Genomic DNA, 12,509 nt, shown 5'->3' on the forward strand with positions numbered 1-12,509 from the left:
TTTATTTTTGGCACTAAACAACGGTATCAATGGTGGTGGTTTGGCTGGAATTCATGTGGGTTGTCGTGGTGGTTGGGTGTTTGTGCCGAGTGATTGAACATGGATTTCGAACCCTCTAATGGACGAGTCTTGACCTGGGCATGGTGGGGTTGTGATGGGGTTGTTGAGTCGACCTTGGGGGAGGTGTCAGGGTGGTGGCAGGTGGTTGTTGGTGACAGTGGTGGCGGTAAAACAGGGGAAAGGATGCGACCGTCTTAAGACGAGAACCGTGACTGCGTTTGTGACTGTACCGGGGAAAAGGGACCACCCGTGGAGTCACCGTGGAACAGTGGTGTCAACGCTGGTGGCCAGAGGTGTTAGTGGTGGCTTTGGTGGTGTTGGCGATGAGCTTTATATACGATGTTTGTCGATGTCGGTTTTTCGGTAATTGGTAATGTTTGTGGTTGTTGTTGCTAGAGCGTAAGTTTGCGAGTTGTAGGGGACGGTTGGACTAGTGGTTGGAGGTCGTCGGGGTCGTGGTGTTGCAGGCTGGTGGTGACGGAGTTGGGTGGTGGTCTAGTGGTGTCGGAATGGTCGTGTTAAGTTGTAATACCACGGTGTTCTGAGTCTAGTATACTCGGCCGAATAATGCTAACTCGGCCGAGTAGTGTGTCGCGTGTTTCTGGTCAGGCTACTGTCCAGGAATACTCGGCCAAGTATGGTAATACTCGACCGAGTAAGAGATACCTGACCGAGTATGCTCAATACGCGACCGAGTATCCGGTCTGACGGGTTAAATTCCGCGGTTTGGTTAAGGTGATTAGAGATCATATAAATTATGCTTTTACAGTTTCTAAATCATTTTACCAAAAACCTAACGACGTTCATCTCTCTCTCTAATCACCCTAATCACTCTCAAGGCTAATTGGTTGATCGCAAGTCTACACTTCCGTCTCTTGTCTCGATTCCTTTGGTAAGTCTATGGTTCTTTGTAATCAGCTAATAAGTTGTCTTTTAGGGTTTGGGCCTCATTATTGTTTTGGGTTAATTTGGGGGTTTAGGGTTTGGTCATCATATGTGTGTTGATTGTTGATCATCATTATTGTAGGTGACGATGTGGTATTCGTTATGCATTTGTATGATTTATTGCAGTGTAGCGGATTGCGAAAAGGCAGGGTTTCCCTACTCAGTTCCTGTTTAATTGATTTAAGATTATGTTGTATTGTGTACGATTGAGTGTCTGCTGATCATTGTTGGAGCGTTGGTGTTGGTGTGGTTGTTGTGATGATTGTTGAGCGGTGTCACTTGCGGGAGTGGCTTCACGCCCTAGTTTCGCCCTCTGTGGAACCCGTCACAGAAGGGGATGTGCACATTAATGAACAGGGTTATCGCTCGTTGATGAGCGGGGCTTAGGTGGGGATTGGTTGCGATCCCCCCACTGGCGGCGAGGATTACCTGTTGCGATGGGTAATCTGGCAGGGCTACACACTTCGGTGTGTAGTCGGTTACTATATGAGATCGGGAGTTTGGAGGCGGATGATGATCAGATGGTTGCCTTTTTGTACTTATCTTATTTTGATTATACAGTAACTGACCTCGTTGTTGTTTTATAAAATCTGTGGTGATCCATTCGGGGATTGTGAGCAGATTGTGATAGGTGATGATGTTCACTAGCTATGGGGCTGTCGTGGGGAGTCATCACACGAGTCTAGATTCCGCTGTCAAGAGATTTATCATCCAGTTTTTAGTCGTTGGACATTAGTAACTTTTACTTTGGTTTTTGGATTTTGTAATATATAAACATTAACTATTTATACTTTAATAAATGTTGTTTCGGAATGGTAACTTTGATATACTAACCCCGAGCAACCGAGATGGTGACGGTCTCTCATGCTAGGGTGGTCCTGGTAAGGCACCTTGGTGTGTGGGGGTGTCACAAAGTGGTATCAGAGCGACAATTCTGGAACCTAAAACCAATGAACCTAATGAACATAGGGAGTCTAAATAAAATGAACCCAGGGAGAGTTGTTTGGAGCTACTGCAAAAACTTGGGAGACGTCCCGAAGTCGCATTGAGGCCCTTACAATTTCTAGCCGGTCAACATGGGAATGTCTTGGGAGTTATTATGTGTTTGGAGTAATGTGTGTGGTACTTGTAGTTGTGGTTTTGTGAAGTTTGGATGAAATGTGAAGGTGAATTGTATAGTTGAGCATGATAGATTTTGAACATGATATGTGATTTATTACTTGGCTTTCGAAAGGGTAGCGAAGTATAGTATATAGAATTACATGTTTAAGTATGTTATCGTAAGTTTATGTTGTGTTTAATGTACATGTGGGTATGATGAAAGTTCACCTATGTACTTGTTTTAAGAAGTATTGAGTTGTTACTATTTGCCTTATTCATGTTCAAGTTGTTTTGTTAAGAAAAATTTGATTTGTATGAAGACCGATTATGGTAGGGCTGTCTTAAAACTTTCATAAATCGAGTTCTAGAAATGATATTGCTGTAATTCTAATTGGAGGTGATAGCTTGTCCTCTTACGATTCTTAGGATAGGTCACACGCCCAGAATGACCAAGTAACGAGTGAGCTATGACTGTTTTACGAAAATTGGTCGTTGCTGAGAACTGTGTCGGTACTCGGTCGAGTAAGGTAATATTCGACCGAGTAAGGGCTACTCGGCCGAGTATTCCCAATACTCGACCGAGTAATCCTTATGTGCCAATTTGGGTCAGCCTCTGGAGTCGAAAACTCGGCCGAGTAATACAGTTACTCGACCGAGTATCCTGTACTCGACCGAGTAGGCCATGTACTCGACCGAGTACCTCATTGGGCGATCAATTTGAATCGGTGGCTATGTTCTTACATTTGTTTTGAGTCATAGGGTATGTGCACACGTATGTTTTGGGTCTTAAAGCCTTCTTTATGTATGTGACGGTCTTGATACGTAAGTTACCAGATACTATGATGTGGAGAGTGCCGGTTTATGAAGGATATGTGTTGGGTAGAGAGGACATGAGTATACGGGATTGTGATGGATAGTGGAAATAATAAGTGAAGTTGACGAGTTATTGAGATAAGGAGCACATTCTGTGAGCTATGGTGACTGAATTAGTCGTTGACGTAAGTGGTGTAGTGATGATCGTATATGGTCAAGTGAAGATAGAGCAGAAATGTAAATTCGAGGAATGGTAGAAGCAAAAGTAGAAATGAGGGATGTGAAAATTATGGTAATTTGGGATATATAGTAATTTCTGGAGAGAGACGATTATGACGATGTTGGGTAAGGAGATGAAAATGGTGTCTAGAGAGCTTAGATCAAGGGTGCCGCAATAAGGATACATAGGTAGTAGTTGTTATGGAGATTTCTATTACTAGAAGGTGCGCCTAGTGTATACTCATTTGGGAGGTCACGGGATGAAGTGAAGCTTGGTTATCTAGGATTATTAGAAGAAGATGTAATGAATTAAGGAGAAATCATTGAGTGGGTGGATCTATCGGTGGAGAGTATGAGTAAAAAGTGTGATGAGAAGGATTGTTGATAAGAAATGAATGAGAAATTTTGACATAGGCTAATAGAATTTGATTTTTTGAAGTAATGGGAAGAGAAGGATGATGGTAAGTTGATTGAACGTTAAGAAAAATTAGGGGACATGAAAGTCAGGCATCATAGAATTGTGTGATTCTACCATGAGGGCATGAGTTAGAGGAGTATATATATAAATTGCAGGATGACTTGTCAGACCTGAGTTTGAGGATTTAAAGGAGTAGGAAGTTGGTAGAGTGTTTGTACGGTAGGAGACAATTGTAGTGAGGTAGGTGATTATATAATCAAGGATAAAAGTTGGATAGTTGTTGAGGTAAATTTTGTTGATGAATTTAATGTTCGTTACTTAGGGTGATAACCAGGGGAGGAAATGAATTGTTTAGGCAAAAAAAAAAAACAAGAGTACACCCCATCTGCTAACTCTAGCTAGACTTGGCGCAAGATCTGTCAGATAAGAGATGTTATGAAACCAGGATACATCAATGGGAAATGGATAGACAATAATGGTACTTACTCTGTCTCTAGTGGGTATCATTGGTTGTGTGGTCAGCAAAACAAGGTTAACTGGTATCCATTGATATGGAATCAAACTAGCATTCCTAAACATTCTTTCATTGGTTGGCTGGCTGTGCAAGAAAGGCTCCTGACCAGGGACAGGTTGTTACGGTTTGGTGTTATCTCTGATGGTGCTTGCTTATTCTGTCAGTCCCATTTAGAGACTCATCAGCACCTGATGTATGAATGTAAGTTCAGTCAACTTTGTTGGGACCTCATTCGTGGTTGGCTTGGGATAGACTTCCCTACACCTGGCCTTGTTGCTTGGTGTCTTAAGTGGAGATGTAAATCTCTCATGAAGAAGCAGATTGTGTTCATGGTTATTGTGGCGGTCTGGTATCATTTATGGCAAGCTAGAAATGTGTGCAGGCTAGAAGCGTTGCTGATATCACCCTCAGGTTTCATTAAACAAGTTAAACAGGATGTTGGCAGAAGATGTAAGGATAGAGCGTGGTCATTGAAGGCTCACAAGCTACCATGGGAACCTACTTATGACTAGTTTTTTTCTCTGAATTAGTTTGAAGTCTATGACTTGTAAAATCTAGTTTGGTGTGGCACTTTGTAACGAATTATCCTATTTAAGATTTATAATATATTCACATTCCACCAAAAAAAAAGAAATGAATTGTTTAGAGGTGATGGTAGGAGAGTAGTCACACGAAGGATGGTGGTGTCGTAGTGTTGTCACTAGTGGTTGAAGATGATGTTACATGGGGAAGTTAGTTGTTCTAAAGGGGTTGATTTTGTGGAGACTGATTGGTATGTATGGTTGTGAGGGAGTATAAGATGTGTATATAGAGGGTGTTTGCTAGTAGTTGGGTACTGATGGTATGGTTACATTTGTCAGAAAGTGATAGCTATGTGAATGGAGAATGTGTTAGGAGGGGCATACGAGTTAAGCATAGGCGAGAGGTAACCTTATCAGGTGGTAACTTACGTAATCAGGATTGGATAGTTAGATTCGATTATGGGTCCATGATATGTATAAATGTTTGTGTGAGGTTCTGACCTCACGAGTCATGGTATGGTGTAATAGTTATAAGTCATTATATGTTATTCCTTGTAATATGTTGCGTTGTGATTTAGTAAAGCGATTTTAAGAAAGTCTTCTGGTCAAGGAAGTTGTGTTGAGTCAGTGTCATGGGATTGTAAAGTTTTGATGTCTATCGATATGGTTGTTGTGCCTCGAGTTGCGATCTGGGCACGGTTATATAGATTGTTGTTTATTTACTAATGAGACGAACTTTCGAAAGTATATATCAATTATATGGATTGTTGTTTGTTTACTGATGTTTGCTGTCACTGTCGATCTAGGCATATAGAGTGTTGTTTTGTTTACTAGTGTTTCTTACCAGTTTCGGCTTGGGAGTGAGAGTAAAGTAGGATATGGAAGAAAGTTGCGTATATTTCCGTTGTTGTCATGGTATAGTGATATTCTGTTATTGGGACATAATTGCGGCAAGAGTTTTGTGGAATGGATGTGTTCTGAGCTAGAAGCGGCAAGTGGTTCGTGATCTTTATTACGTTAAGTTATGGATTAGTTTTAGGCCAATAAACAGGAAAACTTTAGGATCTAGCGTGAGTGTGTGTAACAATCGTGGATCGTGATTTATGACTGTGGAAATAAGTGCATGTATAAAAAAGTATGTCATTTGGCGGTAATGTTAAAGAGATGGAGTAGTAGTTATACTGAGGATTTTATGATATAGGTTCGATGGAGTACAGAATAATTGGAGGCACGAGAACTGTTAGAGAAAGAGAGCCCTGCATATAGGAGTGGTTGTAGGTGTTGAGATTATAGTGGGTTATCGTTGACATGCGGTGGTAATGAGGATCATGGGAGGTATAGCAAATGACATGGTTTAGTGGAGGACGTAACAGTTATATTAAGAGGAGTAGGATGCGACAAGAGAGTTTGATGGTCATACAAGTTGCAATTGGAAGTTTGAGCGTTGGTGTAGAATAAGGATGGAATTGTGTGAGGGTCGATTTTATTATAGGTAATGGCAATGCTTGTAGTAGTATGATGTTTAGGAGTGTGAGTAAACTTCGATAGTGTTAACGGATTGGGTGATGATGTTTATGTGTGTGAGTAAACTTCGAGGACGAAGTTCGTTTTAAGGGTGGTAGAATGTAACATTCCGTTTTGGTTCTTGGTAGTCGTTCTCGCTCGCTTGACGAATTGTGTTGGTATTAGAATTGCTAGTGAGTTGGTGGCTGTTGTGTTGTCGGTATTCGATGGTATTATGAAGTTAGAGAGGCTATTCTACGGTTGGTGTTGTGTTCTGAGTTACGTGGTTTAGATAGGCGTTATTAAGTGAGTGAGCGTTGAGAGTGTAGGATGAGAGTTGAGTGATGTTGGTTGGCTGAGTGACATGTGTGTATGCTTTTTTTGTGCATGGTATTAACTTTGGGGACGAAGTTCTTTTTAAGGAGGGAAGACTGTAATACCACGGTGTTCTGAGTTTAGTATACTCGGCCGAATAGGGCTAACTCGGCCGAGTAGTGCGTCGTGTGTTTCTGGTCAGGCTACTGTCCAGGAATACTCAGCCGAGTATGGTAATACTCGACCGAGTAAGGGATACTCGGCCGAGTATGCTCAATACTCGACCGAGTATCCGGTCTGACGGGTTAAATTCCGCGGTTTGGTTAAGGTGATTAGAGATCATATAAATTATACTTTTACAGTTTCTAAATCATTTTACCAAAACCTAACGACGTTCATCTCTCTCTCTAATCACCCTAATCACTCTCAAGTCTAATTGGTCGATCGCAAGTCTACACTTCCGTCTTTTGTCTCGATTCCTTTGGTAAGTCTCTGGTTCTTTGTAATCAGCTAATAGGTTATCTTTTAGGGTTTGGGCCTAATTATTGTTTTAGGTTAAAAAAGGGGTTTAGGGTTTGGTCATCATATGTGTGTTGATTGTTGATTATCATTGTTAAAGGTGACGATGTGGTATTCGTTATGCATTTGTATAATTGATTGCAGTGTAGTAGATTGCGAAAAGGTAGGGTTTCCCTACTCAGTTCCTGTTTAATTGATTTAAGATTATGTTGTATTGTGTACGATTGAGTGTCTGCTGATCATTATTGGAGTGTTGGTGTTGGTGTGGTTGTTGTGATGGCTGTTGAGTGGAGTCACTTGCGGGAGTGGCTTCACACCCTAGTTTCGCCCTCTGTGGAACCCGTCACAGAAGGGGATGTTCACATTAATGAACAGGGTTATCGCTCGTTGATGAGCAGGACTTAGGTGAGGATTGGCTGCGGTCCCCCACTTGCGGCGAGGATTACCTGTTGCGATGAGTAATCTGGCAGGGCTACACACTTCGGTGTGTAGTCGATTACTATATGAGATCGGGAGTTTGGAGGTGGATGATGATCAGCTGGTTGCCTTTTTGTACTTGTCTTATTTTGATTATACAGTAGCTGGCCCCGTTGTTGTTTTATAAAATCTGTGGTGATCCATTCGTGGATGGTGAGCAGATTGTGACAGGTGATGATGTTCACTAGCTATGGGGCCGTCGTAGGGAGTCATCACACGAGTCTAGCTTCCGCTGTCAAGAGATTTATCATCCAGTTTTTAGTCGTTGGACATTAGTAACTTTTACTTTGGTTTTTGGATTTTGTAACATGTAAAATTTAACTATTTATACTTTAATAAATGTTGTTTTGGAATGATAACTTTAATATACTAACCTCAGGCAACCGAGATGGTGACGGTGTCTCATGCTAGGATGGTCCTGGTAAGGCACCTTGGTATGTGGGGGTGTCACATAAGTGGGATGGTGGAACACGGTTTTCAAACCGTGTTTGAGTTGTGAAGTGTGTTTGAGTTGTGACGTGGGTTTGTTGTGACGGGGTTAACACGAGTTTATTGGGTGGACGGGTTTGTTTATTAAAACGGAATTTATAATTATATGAGATTATAATTAACGTAATTAATTAATTTATAATTAATGGTATTATTTGAATATTATTTGAATAAAGTAAATAATTAAGTAATTGTAAATATATTATTTATCTATAGGTGACAGACTTGTGGAACGGGTTTGTTGAAGAATATTTTTAGTAGATTGCATTAATTGGAATTGCTTGCCAGGTAGGGATAAATCCTACTCAACTCTTGTTTGTTAATGTTCGGTATGGTGGATGATTTATAGTGAAGTGAAATTGTTCATATGTTGATAAGTGAAAATTGATCATATGTTGATAAGTGAATTGTCATATGTTGATATTGTTGTATTTGTTGGAAGGGAGAACTACATTACATTGTGTTGGCTGTTATTAATAATAATGATGAGATGGGTTTAAATTGCTATCATTGATTGTGAATGTGGAAATTGTGATAAGCTGTGTTACAGTCAGATGTACGTTGTTGAGAGAGTTTGTACTTTGGGGCGAATGGTAATATGTATGTTGCGAGGGAGGGGTACTATTACATAATGGTGGTACGTTGTTAAGGGAGGGGTACCAAAGTAATATGAGCATGTTGTTAAGGGAGGTGTGCTAAGTCATGGAAAGGAGCACGTTGTTAAGGGAATAGTGCTATGTGAATGGAATTGGATTATCTATCATATGTTCTTGTTGTTAGTATTTATTCCTACTTAACCTCGTGGTTGACTGTGTATTCGTAAACACCTGTGATGAACCATAATAGGGAGCAGATTTTACAGGTGCTAAAGATTAGCTGACTTGGGAGCTTATGAGAATGCGTGAGGACTTGGTCAATCTACCTAGAAGTCTATACCACATAGATTATTTGATCACATTATTTATTTCCGCTGCGAGTTGTACTTCAATTTATATTAAGTTTTAGTTTGAATAGTTTGTAATAAACATGTAATCGCTAAGTTTTATTTAAAGTACTTTGGTGAGTTGGACTTTGTTATTCACTACCTCGGGAAACCGAGACGGTAACGCTCTCATTTACTTGGGATGTCTAGCTAAAGACTCCTGAATAAATGGGGGTGTTGCAAGTGAGAACCTCAACCCCAGGAGAGACCCAACTTGATAGTGTGACTTGCACTTGAACCTAGGCCACACAACCGAGGACTGAATAGCGCCCAAGAAAGAGGTAACACACTTGCTAAAGCACAGATATCGAAAATACTTGATGAAATGCAAAGACAAAAAGAAGGGTAAGGACCCGGTGAAATGAGTGTGACGTACCTCTACCGGCCCTAAAATATGAAGTAAAATTCATTATTAGACGATCCGAAATTTGCAGCCTGACAAGTTTAGTAGCAAAGAAGATATCAAGAAAATCCAAGATGAAATCATCTTTCCAGGTTAAAAAAAATTTTACCCACAATATTTGATGAACGTGATAGGAAGAATGTCCAAGACCAGTACCGTGATGGCCTGATTATCAATATGTAAATTAAAACTGCACGAATTAGAAGAACTCTAATTGATGGAGTAAGTTCAGTAAGCATGATCATGCTAGATGTCCTGAAAGCAATGCCTTTATCAAGAAGTCCAATGTCTTTGTTGGGTTTACTGGAGAAACCAAGAGTACTCTGAGGAGATATACCTGTCAGCCTACACTGAAGGAGTCTCATCCTATGAGATATTTGGCGTCCTAGACTGTTTATCTTCATATAATGCTGAAGAGTTTATTGATGCACTCATTATACTTAAGAAGTGGGTGCGGGGTGTTGAATTAAATATGAGCCTTCTTTCGATTGTTAAAACAATTTATTTAGTATAATAATTAAACTATATATTGTGAAATAAATCCAAGATTAGGAATTATATGCTAAATAAAGCGATAAGAACAGAAACAAAAAGACAGTTGTAGATACCCAGTATCTGCACCTTCCAAAAAACCACCCGATGATGATCGGACTATAACGTGTTTTTGATATGCGTGTGTGGATTGGCTATACATGAGATGGTTTAATGCACTACTCGAATATGAAAAATGATTTCAAAAGTTTTCTAACTTTATTTGCATTAAAATAACACTATTTAGAGTTAAAACCGTCTTCGGACCCAAACCTGACTAAGAAACCCGCAACTCGAGTCAACCTGAGTCAAACCGAGTCAAACCAAATCTCAAATGTCGAAAATAATGCCATGAATGTCTTTATCATGTCATTTTCATTGAAATGACCCAAAGTAGAGTCAAAACCGACACCGAGCCAAAAACCGACTCAAAATTCAAATCCCGATTCACACGGGTCGAACCCGAGTCAAGCACACAAAACACCTACCTCAAGTAACACCAAAATCATCATATTAGATGCCCATATTATTACACGACATCCTATATGAATACCACATATCAAACCAACCAAACAATGGATGGAGAATTGGCCACGTCCAAATTGAAAAGGACAGGGCACTCCATTGCATAGCAGGCTTGCTCGCGCCTCAATGGGGTGTCTCCTTAGCCTCTAAGAAAACTCAACCGACCTACCATCCCACATTTCTCTATAAATACCCACCATCACACACCACAATACTCACGCGAGAGTCCTCCCCCTCCTTCTCCCTTAAACTTCTAGACCCGACTTCGTAAGTCACAAAATCAACACGTGTTTACGACCTACCGATCGTAAACAGAAGCCTTACACATTTTGTTTGGTACCGTCGCCGTGCATTCGACCGACCCATTTGACCAACTCAATTCATCAATCAACATGTTTTAATTAACATATTTTCAACTCATTTTCAATACAAAATCCTTTTTTAAGGCACCTTTTTAAACTTCTTTGATCGCGAGTAGTCACAGCGAGAAAACCGTCTCTAAAGTCGTCTACCACGCAAACATCAAAATACGCAAGTTTGAGGGTGTAAACAACTCACTTTATTTCATGTATTTACTATTTTTATGAGTCTATAAGCATGAACAATGCATAACACGATTCAAATATAGGTTAGACGGGCCAAAACCGAGTTTTGGCCTGAGACAGAAGCTCCTTGCTATGCAGGGAGGCTCGCGCTTCATGTAGGTGTCCAGGTCAGACTCAACCGTGTTTGTTCTCGTCTTTCCTCTTTAATCCTTTTTCATGTTTGTAATCGGTTTTTACCATTTCAAATGTTTTGATTCAATTTTATGACAAACTTTCTAGCCATAAATCATAATCACCCTTGGTTCCATATACCATGACGGTTAAATCCGTGACTCGGTGATATTAATTGGTTAATTACATTTTAAAGGAATTTCTATTCTTTTATTTACCATTTTAATTCATTTTTATGATAAACATATTTTCACCGTTATAAAAATCACCCTTGGTTCTTTATACCATGACGGTTTATTCTGTGACTCGATGATATTATTGGTTAATTACATTTTAACGGGTATTTTAACCCCCTTTTATTTTATTTACCATTTTTCTCATTTGTTTACATTTGTAAATATATTAGTCATAATTCATAATCATCCTTGGTTATTTATACCGTGTCGGTTTAATCCGCGCACGATGACAAACTTGACTAATTACAAAGAAATGAACTTAACATGATTAGTTCAAATCAAACATTTTACATTTTTATTTGTAAACTATGCTTTTCAAACATCCAAATCCGACAACGAATATTACTAATATAATAGTAATTATTCCGAGTCATGCAAATCATACTTGCAAATAATTAATCACAAAAAACGGTTTTAAACAACCTTTTTAACAACCAGGAGACGCCCCTTGGTTCGCCCCATGGCTCGCTCCCCAAGAGGCCCTCTGCTTTCATATTTCAAAACCTGGGCAGAGCCCATTACCTCGCCAATAGGCTCGCGCCTTAACAGGGCTGCCTGATACTGTTCTGCCTCATTTTTAGCACTTGTCTAGGACGATCCCGATTACGGTTAATCCGAATACATAACGGATCAGATTGACAAGCTTACGTTTTTACACTTTGTCATTTGACACCCTTTTTCAATAAATGGATCGTGTTAAGCATCATAACCCGAACTTGGTAAATGGATGTTTAATTTCCGTTTTCACATGTAAATCAATCTAAATCCAACTTGACATCTTATGCTTGATATTTGGATTAACAAACCAACTTAGAAAGCTCACATGTTAGGTTAACACTTTTGGATGTGCATTCATGCATTTACACCGTTTTATCAACTTTTGCACTTAAACAACCACGATCGATCAGTAGAGGCCGCTAACGCGGGCGGGATTGGGTGTCCGATTAAAGGCCTTCCCAATACGTACCCTCACCCCCTTACTCAGAACCTTTGGATAGTGGATGGCCTTATCCAGGGCGTACGAGAGTCATTTTAGGCATAGAATGCTAAAAGGGGGACGAGTCCTTATCTTCAGTTTCTATGTCAAACACCGCTTTTTGCCTTGATTGACCTAGGTATAAAGTGGATTCGGACGGGTTCCAAGCATCCCACAAATGCTTGGTGGCGACTCCGAACATCTCTAATCGTTTCGAGACCTTTACCGAGACGAAACCGACCGATC

Source organism: Silene latifolia, chromosome 11, assembly GCF_048544455.1.
Source record: "Silene latifolia isolate original U9 population chromosome 11, ASM4854445v1, whole genome shotgun sequence".
Lineage (NCBI taxonomy): Eukaryota > Viridiplantae > Streptophyta > Magnoliopsida > Caryophyllales > Caryophyllaceae > Silene > Silene latifolia.